A 20950-nucleotide genomic window follows, 5' to 3' on the forward strand; every position below is an offset into this window, starting at 1 on the left:
TCCCTTCCTGTTCATTCTTCAAACTGTCTTTTGGTGAATCTGGGCGAGAAGACTCCCCATATCCTGTCGTTTGATGAATAGTTTCCTCTTCTTCTTCTTCCATTTCTTCAGATTGGGTTACCACTCTTTTCTCCTTCAGAATACTCGGCCTTATTAATCCCTTTGACACATTACTTCCCGTGTCATCCTCAATTGTACCACGGTGTTCCGTGGTCCCATCCTCTGCGGGTTCTGATTTCCTCTTCTGTGCTCTCTTTGCCTTCCCTGCTCCCACTGTCGGCCATTGATTTATGGCAGCGGAAGAGATAGGATGAGAAGCTGGTATAGAACTGTCTTGAGGGACCACTGCCCTCGAGCACAAAGGAGCAGCTGCCTCTCTTAGGATACCTTCAGTGACGCTGGGATCCTCTCGAGGCTGATCTGGGCGTTGAGGAGCTGCAACCTTTTTTTAAATGATAGTGGGGCAGTCTGCTCTCCTGTGGTCCTTCACTTTGCATGCATAACAACGGGGTTCGTTTGTCATATAAAATACCCAGTAATTCTTTCCGTCAAAAGGAATAACAAACGACACATCACATTCAGTATCCGATCCCAATTCAAAGGAGACGTCTTTTAAAAGACCAGACATGCGGTAGGGAGGGCTCATGACAGCCCAAAGACACAGGCTTGATGGGTGATCTCAACACTTCCAGTTGTTCCAGGAAAGGCACCACGACATTGTCAGGCACATAAGGGGTTATATTAGATATAATTATCCTTGTACCAAGACTTGAGGGCGGTTCAACTTGTACAAAGAGTCCTCCCACACCAATCCCTTTCTCTATGGCCTTATTTGCTGCAGCCTCTGAGTTAAGAAAGACCACAGCTTGTCCATACATTTTCGAGGCTGCAACTATCGTTACAGGATCAACCAGACTAGCGAGTGCTTTTATATAAGCCTCTCTTTGGGTGATTTGTCCCAACCTGCGTTTCACCCCATGCTTCCTTGTTAATGCCTTAAACAGGTGGGCAGGGCTGTTCCCACCTGCACCAGAGGTAGCAGCGGCCATTCTTGCCCGTGTACCATCCAGAGGTATGATTACTATTAACGGTAGGTATTAACGGTATTAACCTATATTTCCCGTCAAATGTAAAATGAAAAAAAAAACAAATTAGCTCGTTCGCGAGCTATTGCTTATTTTAGCACGACCGTACCGGTATGCTGATGAACAACTCAAAAGGATAATCAAACGCGCATTGAGCAAATAACTTGTCGGCTTAATTGCCAAAACTATGCAAATTTAGCACAGAAAGTCAAGGGTGATTAAGCAAAAACAAGGAAGTCAAACAGTTTTGTGATACGCCACAAATCAGGCGCGGCAAAACAAGTCCCACACGGGCGTGGCTAGGCCCGAACACAAAAGGACTAATATATCAAACAGGCCATCAAAATAAAGTAACAAAATGATTCAACTCGGTTTAGATAACCCAAACACACCAAAAATACAAACGAAAACGGAGGAGGATGAGGAGGAAATGTCGAAAATAGCATGGCTCAAGGAGCAGCAAAATGGCGTGGCGTAGTAGTAGTAGTAGTAGTGGTGGTAGTACCAGTAGTAGTAATATTAATAGTTGTAGTAGTAGTAGTGGTAGTAGTAATAGTAGTAGTAATATGTACAACCACATTGTTCATATTATATCAAAAGCTTTGGAGAAATCTGTTGCAACCACCGAGCTGTGACTTGGCTGTTTGTCAGCATGCTCACATAGATTGTTAACAATTAACAAGTTAATTAATGGAAACACTTAACAAGGAAGTGTGAGGTGGAATAACCTGCTCGGTTACGAAACTGATTGATGTCAATATTGTCCTTAATGTCACTGAGTATGCATCATGTTGCAAAGGTTTCAGCTAATTTTGCAAAGTGATCAGTCAATGATATTGGTTTCAAACTTTCTTTGGGATTGTCTTCGGAAGTCTTCGGGATTGGGACAACAATTGCTTTTTTCCACTGTGCTGGAACAGTCCCCTCTTTGCATGAAGAATTTAAGATAATGTCGCGTCACCGGGTTAAACACCTCAAGATGATGGGTGGCCGATCGTTGCTAATCCCGAGGCATCCAACCAAATTAATGTCAGTTCCTTTTATGGTGCACGTGGGACCGAAGGTCACGAGGTCCTTACCTGGGCCGATCAGCACGAGGGGGATTATCCGAACCCCACAAACACAGAAACGAACACACAGGCACGACAAATAAATACATTAAATTATGGTTTAATGAAAATAAGTGCAATATGATAGGAATGAAAGGTGAGGTAAAAACGAATATCGTAATTTGAGACGTCTCTACTCAGACTTGAATACAGACAGGGGAAAGATGAAAGAAAATAAAAAGAAAATCCCTTCTTTTATTTGGCACTCAGCTCTGGCCTCGTCGAGCACTTTGGTGGGGTCAGTCGATGAGAGGACCGCGCATCAAAGCGCAAACAATGGGGCGGTCAAGCACACCAGCACACCGAGCTGTGCAGCAGGCAACCAAACGTTCCCCTACTCGATCCAGGCCCAGCCAGAACCACCCGGTCCTTAGCTCCCTGGAAGAGTTCCGAGTCAAAACAACACCCCTGACTCCAACGCTGCAAGGTTTTCTGGGCTCCAAACAGTTCTCCTCAAGCACACACGAGAAAACGCAACCACCCGCCACGAAGCCAATACCAAAGAGAGAGAGAGGGGGCAGGGACACACCCTCCTTTTTCCCTCGCTGAAGTCACACCCCGACCAATCCTCATGCCCCATTAAATCATTCCATATGCTCTCAACCAACGACGAACTTCGGGGTGTGGCCGATCGGTCACGATCCCTTGGAGGCGGAATCTAGCAGTCATTCGGGAATGCTCATCTTTCTGTTGGCAATGTCGGCTTAATGGCCGTTGTTGTTATTGTTGTTATTGGTGAACCAGGGTTTTTATGGCCGGCCTTTTTACTTGTAAAAAACAGAAGGGAAAATCACAGGAGGCAATTACATACTGGGAATTATCCTTAAGCCCGATCTAGTTAACACAAAACCACCCTCCGTGTGGTGACATGCAAACACTCTTAACCCGACAGGTTCCTTACCTATTATATCAAGGTTCTTCTTCTTTGCATACACGGTCCATGCTAAAACCTATACGATCTTAACTCCACTGTGGTATTCCTTCCCTACCCCCACACATGTAACAATATCGTTAATGGGGTACTGAATTCACAAGCAAATTCACAAATCAAACGGACTGGGATTCCATCAGGCCTCACCTGCTGTGAGGATTCATACCCGGTGACATGTTTTCACAATCCTATTGTACTCCTGAATATAAAAATTGCCCAAATGGATTGTATTTTTGGGAGAGATGTTTAAAGTGTGTAACTTGAGGTGTACCTTTCTCCAGGCTAATATTGTGATAGCAATCTAGCAATTAATTCCCCTTCTCCTCCCAAGGACTCTGGGTCCCTGACTCAAACATAAAACAAGATGGAGCTTTGAACAAGTCAGAGCCTCACCAGTGTGCAGTGACCAATGTAAGATTTCCCACTTTTTTTACTCGATGTTCTTTTTTGATTTGTGTCCCATACTCGACAGAGTGTCGGTGATGCCGAAACAGATTATTGGCAAAGGTTAAACTGGGTGGTTTGCCATTGGCTTCCTCACGTTGCTTGTCCATGCTCTATCCTTTTAAATACTGGGCACCTATCAAGGAAGCAGCTCGTACCATTTATAAAAAAAAGTCTTTGTATGACTCGGGTGGGGTTTGTATTTCCGACCCTCCCAGGCTCAAACCGGACGCCCCATTAAACCACCAGATTTGACATTCCCCACCAGTGGATTATTTACTTGATACACTTGGGGACAAAATCTTTTTGAAAAGACTCCGGGAAAAAAATATTTATGAATGTATCTCCTCCTTTGTGATGCAACAAACATGGTTATCAGCATTTCAAATTAAAACAAAACATAATTTGTTATTTATTTCACAATCCAGTTCCCTTAAAGTAATCCCTTACCTCTCGTAACGAAGCTGCTTTCAAACTGCACGACGATCACATAACCAACCAGGAAGCAAAGCTGGTATATCAGTTTCCTCACGTCACGTGGGAATGCATTGACGTCATTTACTTGAAGTGACTATTAAATCTTATTCCGGGTTTCAAGTCCACCACAAACTCTCAGCCACTTGGTTCTATCGTAAACACTGTGGAAATTACACATCATCTTTGAAGTTGTTTTCCCTGTCTAAAGTAACATAGATGGAGAAAAGATGGTTGTGACATCAATTGACTCATTCCTCTCTTTTCTCAGTCTCATTCTCAGTTTCTCGTGAACGATGTCGATTTTATCATTTAAAGGTAATAATAAATTAAAAGGTACAATGAGGGAAAAAAAAATGAGCAAGAATGCAAATCCTCAGAGAACACACCCCCAACCACACCTTAAAATGGGACGTGTAGATTTTACATGTAAATCACCACCTAAACAACTAAATTAATGTATAAGTACACATTGGAGATAGGAATGGGGATATAAATAAATATATACAGCAGTTTAAAGTTTTGTGTTAGCAGTGGAGATGGTGAAAGTGCATTTAGTAAATAAGTAATTCAAAGTTTTGTGTTAGCAGTGGAGATGGTGAAAGTGCATTTAGTAAATAAGTAATTCAAAGTTGTATGTTGGTCATGGAGATGGTGAAAGTGCATTTAGTAAATAAGTAATTCAAATTTGTATGTTGGTCATGGAGATGGTGAAAGTGCATTTAGTAAATAAATAATTCAAGTTGTATGTTGGTCATGGAGATGGTGGAAGTGCATTTAGTAAATAAGTAATTCAAAGTTGTGTGTTGGTCAAGGAGATGGCAAAAGTGTATTTCATAAATAAGTAATTCAAAGTTGTGTGTTGGAAGTGGAGATGGTAAAAGTGTATTTAGTAAATAAGTAACTCAAAGTTGTGTGTTGGTAGTGGAGATGGTAAAAGTGTATTTAATAAATAAATAATTCAAGTTGTATGTTGATAATGGAGATAGTAAAGGTGTATCATCTTCCCCATCATCATACTAAAATACGCCTTTTGGTGTCTGTCTGACTGATGAATGATTGACCGCAATATATTCCGTCATTACTTATCCAATCTCAACCAAACTTGACAGGATGACTAAGGGTTACACAATGAAGGTTTTCTCACATTCATTTGTCCCCCTGTCCAAGGGGGTTTTCTCCCCCGAGCAGGTTTTCCCCACAATTTTTTTTTTTGTATACAAGATCGAGTCTCGTGAAAGAGCGAACATTAATCACACAGAAAGACAAACAGACACATAAAACAAATAACATCGGGAGCGGTAGACAAGATGGGGAGAGAGGGGGAAGGACACAAACACAACATTTGAGAGCAGGGACCGAGAGACATGGAGACATCGAGAGAACTGTGGGAGGGAGAGGGCTTTGGGGGGGAGGCATGGGAAGGGGGGGGGGGGGTGGGAGAGGTATAAAACATATGGACACTGCCAGGACTTCCAGGAAAGAAGTTGGAATTTCAAACAAGGTGGATCTGGGGTGAATTAGTGGGGGTAGAAAAGATCAAGGTTTTGGATGGGGGAAGATGAGAGATGGTGGTGAACAGCTGTTTTAAAGACCTGCAGGGAGGAGTGTGATTGAAGTGAGTGTGGGAGTTTGTTCCAGAGGCGGGAGAAAAGAGGAATGAAAGAGTGAAGGTGAGCAGAGAGCCGAGATTTCGGCAGTTTAACCATCAGAGGGTTGCTGGCAGATCTTGTGCGACCTGTAGGAATATTTGGGGGACAGAGCACAGAGAGAGCTGGGGGAGCAAGGCCGGAGAGGAATCAGTAGAAGACAGAAAGACCACCTACCTGCCTGCGGTGAGTAAGTGAAAGGCCCTCAGAGATAGCTTCATCGCGGGAGATTCTGAAGGAGCTGGGCTCCAACGCGAGTTGAAAGAATTGACGCGACCAAAGATGGAAATTCGTCCGAGTAGGTTTAATAAATGTATCACACTCGGGTACTCTCCAAAGCCCGTTTATCGGGCAGCAATATATATACACATTTATGTCGGGAAGTTTGCCCGGCAAAAGCTATACCGGGCATGCCGGGTATCAAGGGCGAGCCTTGGAAAGGCGAGTCTGGACCTGCCCGGGCGTGTTTGGCTGCGGCCTCGCAAGTCGAGGCTGGGCGTGCCCGGGCGCTCTGGACGAGCACTGGAAAGGCGATAGCGGGCATGCCCGGACGCTCTGGGCGAGCCCTGGAAAGGCGATAGCGGGCATGCCCGGACGCTCTGGGCGAGCCCTGGAAAGGCGATAGCGGGCATGCCCGGACGCTCTGGGCGAGCCCTGGAAAGGCGATAGCAAGGCATGCCCGGACGCTCTGGGCGAGCCCTGGAAAGGCGAGAGCGGGCATGCCCGGGAAAGACGAGACCGGGCGTGCCCGGGAGGTTCGGGCGTGCCCGGGAACAGTGAGTCCGGGCATGCCCGGGAGAGGCGCGTCTGGCCGTGTTCTGGCCGGTGCAAGGCGATTGTGTGCATACAGCGGTAACCGCTACAATTCCAATGATTCTGAAAGCTTTGGATTCAACAGCGTGAAGCCGAGCCAGGTGTGAGGCAGGAGCACCAGCCCATAGGGGAGAACAGGATTCCATTGAGCTGCGGATGAAAGCCTTGTATGTGGTGAGGAGCTCAGGTGTGCCTAGGAAGGACTTCGCACGACGGAGGATGCCCAGTCGGCGACTGGCTTTGGAGGCCAGCTTGGAAATGTGGTTTTCCCAAGAAAGATCATGGCAGATAGTGAGACCCAAAAGCTTGAGTGACAGAACTTCTTGGAGAGGATTGTTGAGAAAGTAGATGGGAGGGTTGTCCAGTCGATCTTTTCGGAGAGACATCGTAAGAGTGTGAGATTTGTCAGGATTGAAAGACATGTTCCACTTGTTTGACCAGTCTGTGATTTTGTCCAGGTCTTCAGAGAGTGAGGAGGCTGCAGACTGCCGATCTGAGGGAAGAGGAATGGAGCGGCAGAGAGTGGAGTCATCAGCAAAGAGATTTTTACTTTTTTATTATTTTTTTTGGATACTGAATCTAGGCTCGTGAAAGAGCTTACATTTATTTCACAAACAAATCAACCAGACAAACAAAATATACAAAAAGAGGGAGTGGAAGACAAGACAAGACAAGACAAGATGGGGAGAGAAGGGGAAGCACACGACCACAACATTTGAGAGCAGGGAGAAGTGTGGGAGGGAGAGGGCTTGGGGGCAGAAGGAGTGGGAAGGGGAGGGGGGGGGGGGGTGGAGGTATAAAACACAAGGGGACCGAAATTAGCGGGGGTAGAAAAGATCAAGGTTTTGGATGGGGGAGGATAAGAGATGGTGGTGAACAGCTGTTTTAAAGACCTGGAGGGTGGAGTGGGATTGAAGAGAGTGAGGGAGTTTGTTCCAGAGGCGGGAGAAAAGAGGAATGAAGGAGTGAAGGTGAGCAGAAAGTCTTGATTTTGGCAGTTTAACCATAAGAGGGTTGCAGGCTGATCTTATGCGACTTGTAGGAATATTTGGGGGCCAGAGCCCAGAGAGGGCTGGGGGGGCAAGGCCAGAGAGGAGTCGGTAGAAGACAGAAAGACCACCAACCTGCCTGCGGTGAGTGAGTGAAAGGCCCTTGGAGTTAGCTTCATCGCGGGAGATTCCAATGATTCTGAACGCTTTGGTTTCAACAGCGTGAAGACAGGCTAGGTGTGAGGCAGGAGCACCAGACCAGAGGGGGAAGCAGTATTCCATAGAGCTGCGGATGAAAGCCTTGTATGTGGTGAGGAGCTCAGGTGTGCCAAGGAAGGACTTCGCACGACGGAGGATGCCCAGACTGGCTTTGGAGGCCAGATTTGAAATGTGGTTTTCCCAGGAAAGATCATGGCAAGTAGTGAGACCCAAAAGCTTGAGTGACAGAACTTCTTGGAGAGGATTATTCAGAAAGTGGATGGGAGGGTTTTCCAGTCGATCTTTTCGGAGAGACATCGTAAGAGTGTGAGATTTATCAGGATTGAAAGACATGTTCCATTTGTTTGCCCAGTCTGTGATTTTGTCCAGGTCTGCAGAGAGTGAGGAGGCTGCAGACTGCCGATCTGAGGGATGGGGAATGGAGCGACAGAGAGTAGAGTCGTCAGCAAAGAGATAGAGAGGATTTTCAAGAGAGTCAGAGAGATCATTGATGAAGACCAGAAAAAGCACAGGGCCCAGAACACTACCTTGGGGAACTCCAGCCTGAACAGGAAGAGGAGATGAGAGAAACCCATTCAGGGCCACACGTTGACTACGACCAGAGAGGAAGTCCGCCAGCCATGCGTGGACATTTCCATGGATACCAAAGGAGGAGAGTTTGGTGAGCAGAGCAGGGTGCCAGACCGTATCGAAGGCACGTGAAATGTCAAGGGAGACAGCTCTAATTTCCTGTTTGGCGTTGAGGACCTCCATCCATTGTTGAGAAAGCAGAAGCAGCATGTCCAGAGTAGAGTGACTAGGTCTGAAACCAAATTGATGATCAGAGATCAAGCCATTGGAGAAGAGGAAAGATTTCATATCTGAAGCAATGATGGATTCCATGACTTTGCTGATAATTGGGAGAAGGCTGATTGGTCTGTAGTTGCTGGGATCTGTTTTTGCACCTTTTTTGTGCAAAGCGGTGATGTTGGCTGATTTCCAAGCAGATGGCAGATGACCTTGAGCAAAAGAGAGGGTGAAGAGAACAGAAAGAGGGAGTGAAAGGGCGGAAGAACATGCTTTTAGGACCCATGGGCTGATGCCGTCAGGACCAGTTGCAGAATCAGAGTCGAGGGTTGACAGAAACTTTTCCACCTTGTCAGGAGGAAAGGACACAGAGTCCAGGAGCAGCTGGGTACGACTGGGTACGGTGGGTACAGAGAGGGATGGGTTTGGGACACAAGATTTAGAGGCAAACACAGAGTTGAGGCATTCAGCTTTTCCATGTGCGGAGTCAGCCGTTAAGCCGTTTGAGGTGAGGGAGGGGATGGAGGGGGAACAAACACTAGAAACAGATTTGACCAGATGCCACCAGGATTTGGAAGAGGGAGACAGATAAGAGAGTTCGGTCTTGAGAATGGTGAGATATTGTTTCCTGGCTCTCCTGAGGGTGGACACACACTTGTTTCGGGCTTTGTGAAAGGAAATGAGATTTCCTTCCGTTGGATTTGCTTTCCAGGAGACGAAAGCAAGTTGTTTCAGGGCAACAGCCTCACCACAAGATTCCGTGTACCATGGACGGGAGGAAGGGTATGACAACTGAAGACGAGATGGGATAAATCTGTGCATGAGAGAGAGCAATTTACTTTGAAAGAATTCCCAGGATGAGTTGATGTCAGAGGCGGTAGAGATGGGAGACCAGTCTGAGTGAAATGCCAGACTCGTCGACGCTGAGGAGGCTCTCTGAGAATGGTCAGAGAGATGTCCACTTTGACAAGCACATGATCAGATGAGCCAATTGGAGCAGAAGAAGAGCAGAAGACATTTTCAGGGAAGTTTGTCATAACCAAATCCAGAAGAGAAGATGCTCCGTTGACTGAGATCCGGGTCGGGAAATTGACAGATTGTGTCAGTCCCAGTGAGTCGCAGAAGTCCTTTGCTGAAGTGGCATGGCTGGTGAGAGAGGTACCCACGCCCAGCCAACTGGCATGGTGACAATTGAAATCACCACATATGAGGAAGAGAGAGTTGGGATGGGTAGATAGAAGTTGGTCCATATTATCAGACAGCGAGATGTAGATGGAGTCATCGCTGTTTGGTGGACGGTACAACACACATATGAACAAAAGGTGGGAGCGAAGGGGAAGCCGTAGCCAAAGGTATTCCTGGGGGTGAGGTGGAGAGAGGGCAGTGGAGGGCGAGTGAGGAAGAGAGTTTTTTATAAAGATAGCAACCCCACTTCCAGGACGAGGCTCAGGTCTATCATACCGGAGGAGGGAGTAACCTGGGAGAGCTACCAATGCATCAGAGACATCATGAAGGAGGAAAGTTTCTGTTAAGCAGATCACATCTGGTTTGTCAGAAGCAACCTGTATGGAGAGATCAGTCAAGTTTGAGCGGAGGCCCCGTATGTTTGAGGTCCATACCGTTAATGAAGAGGAAGGGGGAGCATCGGGTCCAGAACAGGGGGGGGGGGAGGGGTAGGGTAAGATGTGGAAGAGGAGGAAGAGGTAGGGAGAGCTGTTGAAGGTGTGTCAGAGATTTCAGAATAGCTTGGAGAAAGGGAAGAATGGGGCAGACAAAAGGTTTGATGGAGATTGGGTGAGGCACAGTGAGGTGTTTGAGGAAGGGGAAGAGCGAGGCAGAAGGTTGGGGGAGATGAAGGTGAAAGTTGGAATGGGGAAGAAGCAGGGAGGATGCTTTGAGGAGGAGGGGTGAGAGGGGAGTCTAGGAGGGGAGGAGTGAGGGAGAGTCTCGGAGGGGAGGGGTGTGGGGGGAGTTTAGGAGGGAGGGGAGGGAAGGGGCAAGGGGGGAGATTTGAAAGGGATGAGTGATGGGGAGGATTTGGAGGGGAGGGGTGAGATTGGATTTTGAAAAGTGTACGATTCATGGGAAACGAACATTTTTTGCAAAATGAGTTTGAGACCTTCGAGTCAAAAATACGTTTGAGGACACTGGAGGAGGGGTGGAGTTCTGGATAGTTTAGGGAATGTAGAAAGGAGGAACTGTAAGAGATGGTATTATATATATTTTTTGGAATGAATAGATTTGGTGAGCAAGACGAAAGCATCCTTTTGTAGGAAAAGAAGAAAAGGGTGTTATAATATATGAGAGAAAATAGATGTTCAGGGGAGAGATTATACATTTCTAACCACGTGATCGCGAACGAAGAACGAACGAACAAAATAAGAACAACAAATAAACGAATAAGACCTGGGAAGGAAATATTTTTTTGGGTTTTTTTTTTTGAGTAGAGATATTAAACAAGGAGGTATGGGGTGAACGACTGGGACGAAACAGAGAACGAAAATAATTGCAGCGGATTGGACGAATCGCTGAGAGAAAAACAAAACCACAAGGTCGGAGACGGTACGGTAGCCAAACCTACGAGTACTAGGCCGCAGAATACTCGATACGCATTAACCGACGATTGTGTATACATGTACGAAAAATTAGCACCGAAAATTTTCCAAAAGATACGCTATAGGTACATACACCGAAAGATAGATACAGTCTCGACAAAAACACAATTGAGAAGGATCACTTAGCTTCGAAAGCGTGAGCGCATGGAACAGCTTCGAAAAGACCTAGGGGGGAGATAGAGAGGAGATAGAGAGGGGGAGGAGGGAGATAGAGAGGATTTTCCAGAGAGTCGGAGAGATCATTGATAAAGACCAGAAAAAGCACAGGGCCCAGCACACTGCCTTGGGGAACTCCAGCCTGAACAGGAAGGGGAGATGAGAGAAATCCATTCAGGGCCACACGTTGCCTACGACCAGAGAGGAAGTCCGCAAGCCATGCATGGAGATTTCCATGGATACCTTAGGAGGAGAGTTTGGTGAGCAGAGCGGGGTGCCAGACCGTATTGAAGGCATGTGATATGTCAAGGGAGACAGCTCTGATTTCCTGTTTGGCATTGAGGACCTCCATCCATTGTTGAGACAGCAGAAGCAGCATGTCCAGAGTAGAGTGACCTTGTCTGAAACCAAATTGATGATCAGAGATCAAGCCATTGGAGAAGAGGAAAGATTTCATATCCGAAGCAATGATGGATTCCATGACTTTGCTGATAATTGGGAGCAGGCTGATTGGTCTGTAGTTGCAAGGATCTGTTTTTGCACCTTTTTGTGTAAAGCGGTAATGTTTGCTGATGTCCAGGATGCTGGCAGATGACCTTGAGCAAAAGATAGGCTGAAAAGAACAGAGAGAGGGTGAGATAGAGCGGCAGAGCAGGATTTTAGGACCCGTGGGCTGATGCCGTCTGGTCCAGGTGCAGAATCAGAGTCGAGGTTTGACAAAAACTCCTCCACCTTGTCAGGAGAGAAGGACACAGAGTCCAGGAGCAGTTGGGTTCGACTGGGAAAGGTGGGAACAGAGAGAGATGGGTTTGGGACTAAGGATTTTGAGGCAAACACAGAGTTGAGGCATTTGGCTTTGTCACGTGCGATGTCAACTGTGTGGCCATTTGAGGTAAGGGAGGGGATAGAGGGGGAACAAACACCAGAAATGGGTTTGACCAGACGCCACCAGGATTTGGAGGAAGGAGACAGGTTTGAGAGTTCATTCTTGAGTGAGGAGAGATAGTGCTTCCTGGCACTCCTCCTGAGGGTAGACACACACTTGTTCCGAGCTTGGTGGAAGGAACTGAGATTGCCTTCAGTTGGATTAGCCTTCCAAGAGGCAAAGGCAAGTTGTTTCAGGGCAACTGCCTCCCCACAAGATTCAGTGTACCATGGACGGGAGGAAGGGTAAGACAACTGAAGGCGAGATGGGATAAATCTGTGCATGAGAGAGATCAGTTTGCTTTGGAAGAATTCCCAGGAAGAATTGATGTCAGAGGCAGTGGAGATGGGAGACCAATGCTGACGATTGATGGCTGCTTGAAGACCGTCCCAGTCGGCCTGAGTGAAATGCCAGACTCGTCGACGCTGAGGAGGCTCTCTGAGAATGGCCAGAGAGATGTCCACTTTGACAAGCACATGATCAGAAGAACCGATTGGAGCAGAAGAAGAGCAGCAGACATTAGCAGGGAAGTTTTTCATAACCAAGTCTAGAAGAGAAGATACTCCATTGGATGAGATCCGGGTCGGGAAATTGACAGATTGTGTCAATCCCAGTGAGTCACAGAAGTCCTTTGCTGAGGTGCCATGACTGGTGAGAGAGGAACCCACACCCAACCAGGTGGCATGATGACAGTTGAAGTCACCACATATGAGGAAGAGAGAGTTGGGATGAGTGGATAGAAGTTGGTCCATGTTGTCAGACAGTGAAATGTAGATGGAGTCATCACTGTTTGGGGGACGGTACAGAACACATATGAACAAAAGGTGGGAGCGGAGAGGAAGCCGTAGCCAGAGGTACTCCTGGGGATGAGGAGGAGAGAGGGCAGTGCAAGGAGAGTGAGGAAGAGAGTTTTTGACAAAGATAGCCACCCCACCACCAGGCCGAGGCTCAGGTCTATCATACCGGAGGAGGGAGTAACCAGGAAGAGATATTAAGGAATCAGAGACATCTTGAAGGAGGAAAGTCTCTGTTAAGCAGATCAAGTCTGGATTGTCAGAAGCAACCTGTATGGAGAGATAAGTCAGGTTTGAGCGAAGGCCCCGGATGTTTGAGGTCCATACCGTTAATGAAGAGAGTGGGGGAGCATCGGGTACAGGACAGGGGAGGGGAGGAGTAGGGTAAGATGAAGGATGAGAGGGGGAGGTAGGGAGAGCAGTTGATAGTGTGTCAGAGATTGCAGAAAAGTTCCAAGAAAGGGAAGGATGAGGAGGATGAAAGGTTTGATGGTGAAGGGATGAGGCACAGTGAGGGGTTGTTTGAGGGGGGGCAGAGGAAATTAGAAGGTTGGGGGGGGGGGGTGGAGGTATGAGATAGAAGGGAGACGAAGTGGGGAGGAGGCAGCTTTGAGGAGGAGGGGGGAGGAGGGAGAATTGGAGAGGAATGGTATGGGGGGAGATTTGAATGGGAGGGGTTGGGGGGGAGTTTTGAAGGGGAGGAGTGAGGGGGGAGTTTAGGAGGGGAGGGGCAAGGGGGGAGTTTAGAAGTGGAGGGGCGAGGGGGGGATTTGGAGGGGAGGGGCAAGGGGAGAGTTTAGGAGGGGAAGGGCAAGGGGGGAGTTCAGGAGTGGAGGGGCAAGGGGGGGATTTGGAGGGGAGGGGCAAGGGGGGAGTTTAGGAGGGGAAGGGCAAGGGGGGAGTTCAGGAGTGGAGGGGCAAGGGGGGAGTTTAAGAGTGGAGGGGCAAGGGGGGAGTTTAGGAGTGTAGGTGCAAGGGGGGGGATTTGGATGGGAGGGGCAAGAGGGGAGTTTAGAAAGTGGATGATTAATGAAAGACGAACATTGAAAACAAATTGGGTTTGTTGTGATTTTCAAGTTAGCACTCCGATTCAGAACGATGGATGAGGGATGGAATGAATGTGAATTTAGACCATGTAGTGAGGGAGACGTATAAGATATTGAATTTCTTTTTTTTGAAGTGGAATGAGTTGGAGAGGAAATTGAGAAAAGCCTTTTAAATAGGAAGAAAAACAGCGTGTTGTAAAATACCACTGAGTAAAACACTGAAGGGGAAAGGTTAAACATGTTTAAATAATATTTAAACAGAACCGTGAACAATCTTATATGCACAAAATACCAACGGGGGGAGAGCCAAGAGGGACCACCACGAGTCACGTGAACAGGGCAAACGGTGGATGGCAAGGAGATAATGGGGGCGGGGCGAATAGCACACCTGGACAGGAAATACAGGATGAGACAACAGTACACGTGGAGAAAGGAAAATAAATGTTTTTTTTTTGTTTGTTTTTTGGGGGGGGGATGGGGGGGGGTGGGGATTTAGAACGTTAGACAGAGTATTATGTTCAGGGTAGAAGGGAAAAAACTAAGAGCCAAGCAAAACACGCTTCAGTTAACAAACACCGACGGGGGTACAACGACAAGGCCGCACACGAGGAGCAGGACACGATTAATTAATTACGAGTTACAGGAAATTCAAACCAAAACTAACTATAATCAAACAATAACGCATGGACGATAAAATAACGAGTTGAAATTTGACAATCTATCTGGGGAAATGGGGGAGAAACACGTGGTCGAAGAATGAACGAACGAATAAGAATGAATAAACGAATGAGAACAGAGAAGGAAATGGTTTTTTTTTGTTTTTTTTGAGTTGAGATTTACATAAGGAAGTAGGCTATGGGGTGAAAAGACTGGGAAAACAGAGAACGAAAGTTATTGGATCACAAACGACGGACCGCTGAGAGAAAAACAAAGCCTCAAGGTTGTACAGTGTACACTGTACAAGGCCTCAAGACACGACACGAATTAACACGATTTTCAATACAGGTATGAAAGATTTGCACCGAAAATCTTCGTCGGGAGACAATATATACACCATAAAATAAATACAGTTATAACGAAAATACAAATGGGAACAATTACTTAACTTCGATTTCGATGGAGAGCGTGGAGAGTTGAGAATAAACGAACCCTCGCCAGCAAGACCGGAAACGGAAGTCCCAAATTGCCGTCAATGGGGTTGCATGTTGAGGCTCCAAATTGCCGTTGCCAACCCGAACAACCCAAGATTGCAGCTCCCTTAGAAGCATGCATCAGGGAGGAGCAACGTTCTGTCATCCGTTTCTTGGGAAGTGAGGGTATGAATCCCAGTGAAATCTGTCGCAGAATGATAATGCAATATGGTGATGCATGTTTATTGCTGCAGCAGGTGTACGACTGGGACAGGAAGTTTAAAAGTGGAGTTTCCAGTGTGGCAGACACTGCTCCCTCGTGTCAGCCTCACACAGCCAACACACCAGTAATGGTTGCAGGAGTTGAGCGCATGCTAAGGGAAAACCGTCGCATTACGCTGGATGAAGTGGTCTCCGAATTGAACGATAGCCATGGTTCAGCATACCATATCATTCACAACGTGCTGGGGTTCAGCAAAGTGGCTGCAAGATGGGTGTCCAGACAACTCACACCCGAACTGAAAGAAGGGCGAGTGGACGCATGTGTAGAACTTCTGCGACGTTATGAAACAGAAGGTGACACTTTCTTACAGCGTGTAGTGACTGGGGATGAAAGCTGGGTCCACTACTTTCAGCTAGAAATGTAGAGGGCAAGAAAAGAGTGGCGCCATTCAACTTCACCGATGCCCAAAAAATTCCGCACACAGCCGTTCACTGGAAAAGTGATGCTGATGCTCTTCTGGGATAGCCGACGTCCACTTGTAGGGCGTTACATGCCCAGAGGGACCACGGTCACCAGTGCATCATACTGGGACCTCCTTTAAAATCATCTGAAACCAGCAATGAGATCAAAACGTCTTGGGCTACTCACTGCCGGTGTTTTGCCTCAGCATGACAATGCTCGGCCCCATACTGCCCGCAATGCAGCTGCAACAATCGAGGACCTGCATTTTGAGTGACATCCTCATCCACCCTATTCGCCAGACCCTGTTTCAGCTTGTTTCAATGTATAGCCTTTGAGATATGAGCGAGAACACATTTTGGGCAGACAGGCGGATGGACGGACGGACACCATCGTGAATTTGGGGTTTAAAAAAAATAAAATTCAAGAATAGTTAACACCCAACTCATTGGGTGGATTCAACTAGTTATGTGCCTTCAATGTTTACTCATTGCTGAAACTTGCAACAAATTACCTCAACGTACAAAGCATTTACTTCTGCAATTTGCAGGCAATTTCATCCAGTTGAAGCCAAGAAACGAATTTTCAGTCGCCATGTTAAAGTTGCATCCAGAGAAACGATCCCACAAAATGGGGGGGGGGGGGGCACATTTCGCCTCCCTCGATTTCCATACAATAAGCAATTTGATATGGTACAATCAAGGGAACTGGTACCCCTTTACTGTATATGAACTTTTCCCGAGCATTACTTGGAATGCATGCATCCATAACTTTTTTGAGGCATCATTCTGTCCATGGTTTTGGGCCTTAACATTAAATAGTGAAGAATCACTCAAAAACTTCTCGGATCCGGATCTTAATCATAATCTCATCAATTCGTCCTTGTCACACACGCAACCTGTCCAGCAAGTTTTGTCTCATTCCGTCCATTCCTTCTTGAAATATCGTGCTCATTGTCAGACAGACAGATAGGGGTGAAAACAATCTCCTTCCCCCTTCGGTGGTGGAGGAACTAGAACGGCTCTCGGTGGAGTGCACACCTCCGCCAGGCTGAAAAGTTTGTGTTTTGTATTCCATTGAGAGGCCGGATCTGCTTCTGAACCTGAACCAAAATCTAATTGGCTCGTTATTGCCACCTACCCCATTCTTCCACCAAGTTTTGTTATAATCTGTCCACAACTCTGTGAAACATCATGTTACAGTGCACAATATGTCATTTTGGCCACATCTCTCAATGGTGAAGAATCCTTCAGAAAATTCTCGAACCCAGATCTGGATTTTCACCAAAATTGTCTCGATGCGTCTTTGACAAACACCCAACCTGTCCAAATCCATCCTTATTTTTTTGCGATACCGTGCTCCATATGGATTTTGGCCCTTTCACTCAGCGGTGAAGAATCACTTGAAACATTCTCAGATCTGGATCCAGATCTGGGTTTTCACTAAAATCTAATCAATTCATCCTTGGTACTTTTTACTTTTTAGTAGCAAGGACAAATTATCATACGGTTTGTAGTTGCAGCAACGAAAATATTCATGAACTGTTTTGTGCATATTATTTGAACTACTTTGTGGGATGACCTTTCAGATAAATTTGTCTACTTCAAGTAAGTTACAGGATTTCGACATCTTTTTTTTGTCTGCAAAGTCTTGGCTCATACAATAATGATCCCATTCCAACATTATGGAGGAGGTAGAAGTTATTTTCCAGCTTGAGATTGCCCGACATCTCAGTTAAATTTGCGGCTGCTCCTTCCCCCTCAATCAACACGAAGATTTCCAAACTGTAACTGTCGTGATTTTCTGTGATATTTTCATCCCTGCTTTGCTGTTTGTGTTTTCATCAATCTTTCTCGGGGTAAATCGTACCTTCCTGTCTATATTGTCGAATTGGTTTTCATGTAGCTCAGGCCTACATATTGGATCGCTGGGAGCAAAATCATCTCGTTTTGGAGGTGCCTTCCCACCCCTCCGCCCCTCTCCCCAATCCTCTCAATTTGGGCTTTTCTGTCTCTTTAATGGTATAGCAGTCCCCCAGCTTGCTTCAAAAACTAAAAAGACTTTCACTATCCATCTTGTCCACCCCATGCACCCTCCCCGACTCCCTCTTTGCTCCCCACTTCCCAGTATTTGTCCAAGTCTCTTTCTATTTTATCCTTCAACCCTGCTGTTTGTGTATCCCCCCTCTTTCTACTCTTCTTTTTGTTCTGTTGCATCATGATCCGTTCAGTGTTCTTGCTCTTCCACGAGCCTTGACCATGAATATAAAAAATAAAAAGGAGGGGGGAGGAGATCATTTGATGAAAAGTAACCACAACATGGTGTATGTAACGATACTGTTCAGTGTTGGTGTTCAGGATAGTAGACTCAGGCTGTTGGATTTAAGGAAGGCAAACTTTCAGGGAATGAGGAGAGAGCTGGGTACCTGTTGATTTGCAGAAGCTAACTCGAGGTAAGTTAGCATCAGGGAAAAGGGTAACCTTCAAAGAGCAAATATGGATGGTGTTAAGTATAATCCAGAGGCAGAGAGAACAGGATGGTGGAGCAGGGAGGGAACGAATGCTATCAATGAAAAGCAGAAGGGATTTATTATGTACGAGTATAAAAGCCCATCAAAAATAATGGGTTGGAACAGTTTATTCAACGGTGCAGCCTCATGGGTGTGCCAAAGTCTGAAGCCTCGGCCTAGTGTCAAGGTGTACTTGCATCTTTTTACGTATTAAACATCATACATGTCGTGAATCATTGGTTCCATCTGAGTAATGGCCTATCACGCACCGGCACTACTCATGATGCTATTCCTGTGTCCACCACACGGGGAGGGATTCATAATACCACCTGTGCTTAAGGGGGTTTCATTCAGCTGTTCTGTGCCTTCAAGTTGGTAAGATTGCTAAAGGACGCGCTTTATATATTTGCGAATATCCCTGTAATGCCGTAATGATAATGAAGGTGCTCTGGGATGCTTGCTTATCAGCTTTTGTGTTCTCTTTGTAGATGAGTTGCATTCAAGTGAATAAAAGCTCATGCTCGGAGTTTTCCTGGTTCAGCGTTTCGTTTCATCACAATACGGACGTAAATGAACATTCTTTTGGCTCTGCACGCCTTGTATTTATTGTTTAAAATAACACTTTTGTACACCGCCATTGAGCCCCAGTGTTCAGGCCACCGTCTACAATTCTTGGAGAAGAGACATAATTACTCTTTGATGGAAAATGCTTTGCGAGTTTGTTTTCTCTTCAAAAATAGACCCCAGTGAACACACATTCGTGTTAAAAGATTGCCCTTTACAAGCTTCCCTTATGAAGGGGAACAGACATCTGCACAAACACACAAACTGACATTGTGCTTTATATGGGAGATATGATAAGTATATGGCCAATGTTAAACATAATAACAGGCATTATTAAGTACATAAGAGGTTACACGAAGTTTGGATGTTTTGATTAATAGCACAAGGAGATTGGTTGGTGATGAAAGCGAGACTGGAGGCCAATCGAAGGTATTTTGCTGCAACACCCACAGTAAAATATTTTCTGACCTTCAAGTCGTTCCAGGTATTTCGGACGTTTCTGGGATTACTTGTGACATATATTTGCACAAACCTCAGTTCATTGTTCATCAATGTGTCCTGCGAAACATGAGGGCAATGAACAGAGTATTATTTGCAAAAGATAAAATGAACAGAGATCTCACCGCAGCTTTCACTAGCAGTGTTAATGACCATGCTGACCGCTACAAATATGTTCTTAGCACCTTGTTGAACGTCCATGTACCTGCCACGTCACAATCTGTGAAGATTCGTTCGCACACTCTTTGGTATTTTCACTAAAGTGTGAGAAACAAAAACTCAGAGAGCTGGAAAACAAGTGGCATTCCCCCAGGTTGGAAATAGATCGTGACCTCCATTGCTTCTGTATTGTTGTCCACAACAACCAAATGAACGACTACTGTGGCAACAACCAAATTAAGTGGTAGATAGGTCGAGTGGTACATGGATGTTGGCACGATTGTGCAGGCTTGATGGGCCTCAAGGCCTCCTCCTTTATTGCAATTCCTTGTGTTAGGCCTTGTGTGATCCTCACATACAAGTTGAGTGAAGGAGACATTTGGCATAAACAGTGAGTTATAAATCAGCCTCAGGAACCAAATGGAAAAATAAATTAAAAAAAGAAACACAAACAAGGAAAACCAGAAAAACTCCCATTGCCACTTACATAGTTTAACAACACTGTCCCACACCCTCCCACACCCTCACACACTCCATTCGTTGTTTCCAACCAATTATGAACTTTCTTGTGTGAGGACTCAGATGTTAATCAATCTTTACACGGATTTACACCAATGTAAGATTTCCCACTTTTTTGATTTGTGTCCCATACGTTTTACAGAGCATGGGTGATTGGGTGATGCCGGGACAGATTCTTGGCAAGGTGTATCCTGGGTGGTTTGCCATTGCCTTCCCAGCGTTGTCCATGCTCTATTACACCACCGACGCTCCATTACACCACCGAGTTTGACATTCCCAACTTTGTGGATTATTTCCTTGATACACTTGGAAAAAAGATCTTTTCAAAAAGACTCTGGAAAAAAATATTTAAATAATGTGGTCATAATTATTTTTAAATGTATCTTCTCCTTTATGATGCAACAAACATGGTTATCAACATTTGAAATTAAAACAAAACATAATTTGCTATTTATTTCACAATCCAGTAACACAACCAGATACCCCTTACCTCTCGTGACGAAGATGCGTTCAATCTGGACAACGATCAGACAACCAACCAGGAAGCAAAGCAGGTTTTGTTACGTCATTTCGGAAGAATGCATAACGTCATTTACTTGCAGTGACTATTCGATCTTACAGTTTTCAAGTCCATCACATACTCTCTCTCACCTTTCACTTCATTCTTTAACAAACACTTGTGGAAATTCCACGTCATCTTTACCCTGCGCTCGCGAAGCGAAACGCAGGGTTAAGCATCCGGGTTCGTACGTACGTCCGTACGTCCAACGTGTATGAACAGTCGAAGGAAGTGGAAGAATCTCACGCCAGGGAGTATCCAGTCGGGTTGCAAGAGCTATATAATGGAGCGAGTG

General features: G+C 45.9%; 1 protein-coding gene across 9 annotated transcripts in view; it reads right to left on the reverse strand.

Annotated features, from left to right (window-relative positions):
* Positions 1-20950, reverse strand: part of LOC137412733 (E3 ubiquitin-protein ligase TRIM7-like) — a 97072-nt gene that overhangs the window by 62391 nt on the left and 13731 nt on the right. The window contains exons 1-3 of one of the 9 annotated variants that reach the window (XM_078769854.1): positions 20587-20611; positions 19389-19478; positions 4020-4207 (exon numbers count right to left, since the gene is read on the reverse strand). The gene's annotated coding sequence lies outside the window, so the exon portion shown is untranslated. Of the gene's footprint in view, positions 1-4019; positions 4208-19388; positions 19975-20586; positions 20797-20950 lie in introns of those variants that run through there. The other 8 variants (XM_078769852.1, XM_078769851.1, XM_078769858.1 and 5 more) reach the window with 8 other exon arrangements.

This window comes from Myxine glutinosa, chromosome 1 (assembly GCF_964187855.1).
Source record: "Myxine glutinosa chromosome 1, kmMyxGlut1.1, whole genome shotgun sequence".
Lineage (NCBI taxonomy): Eukaryota > Metazoa > Chordata > Myxini > Myxiniformes > Myxinidae > Myxine > Myxine glutinosa.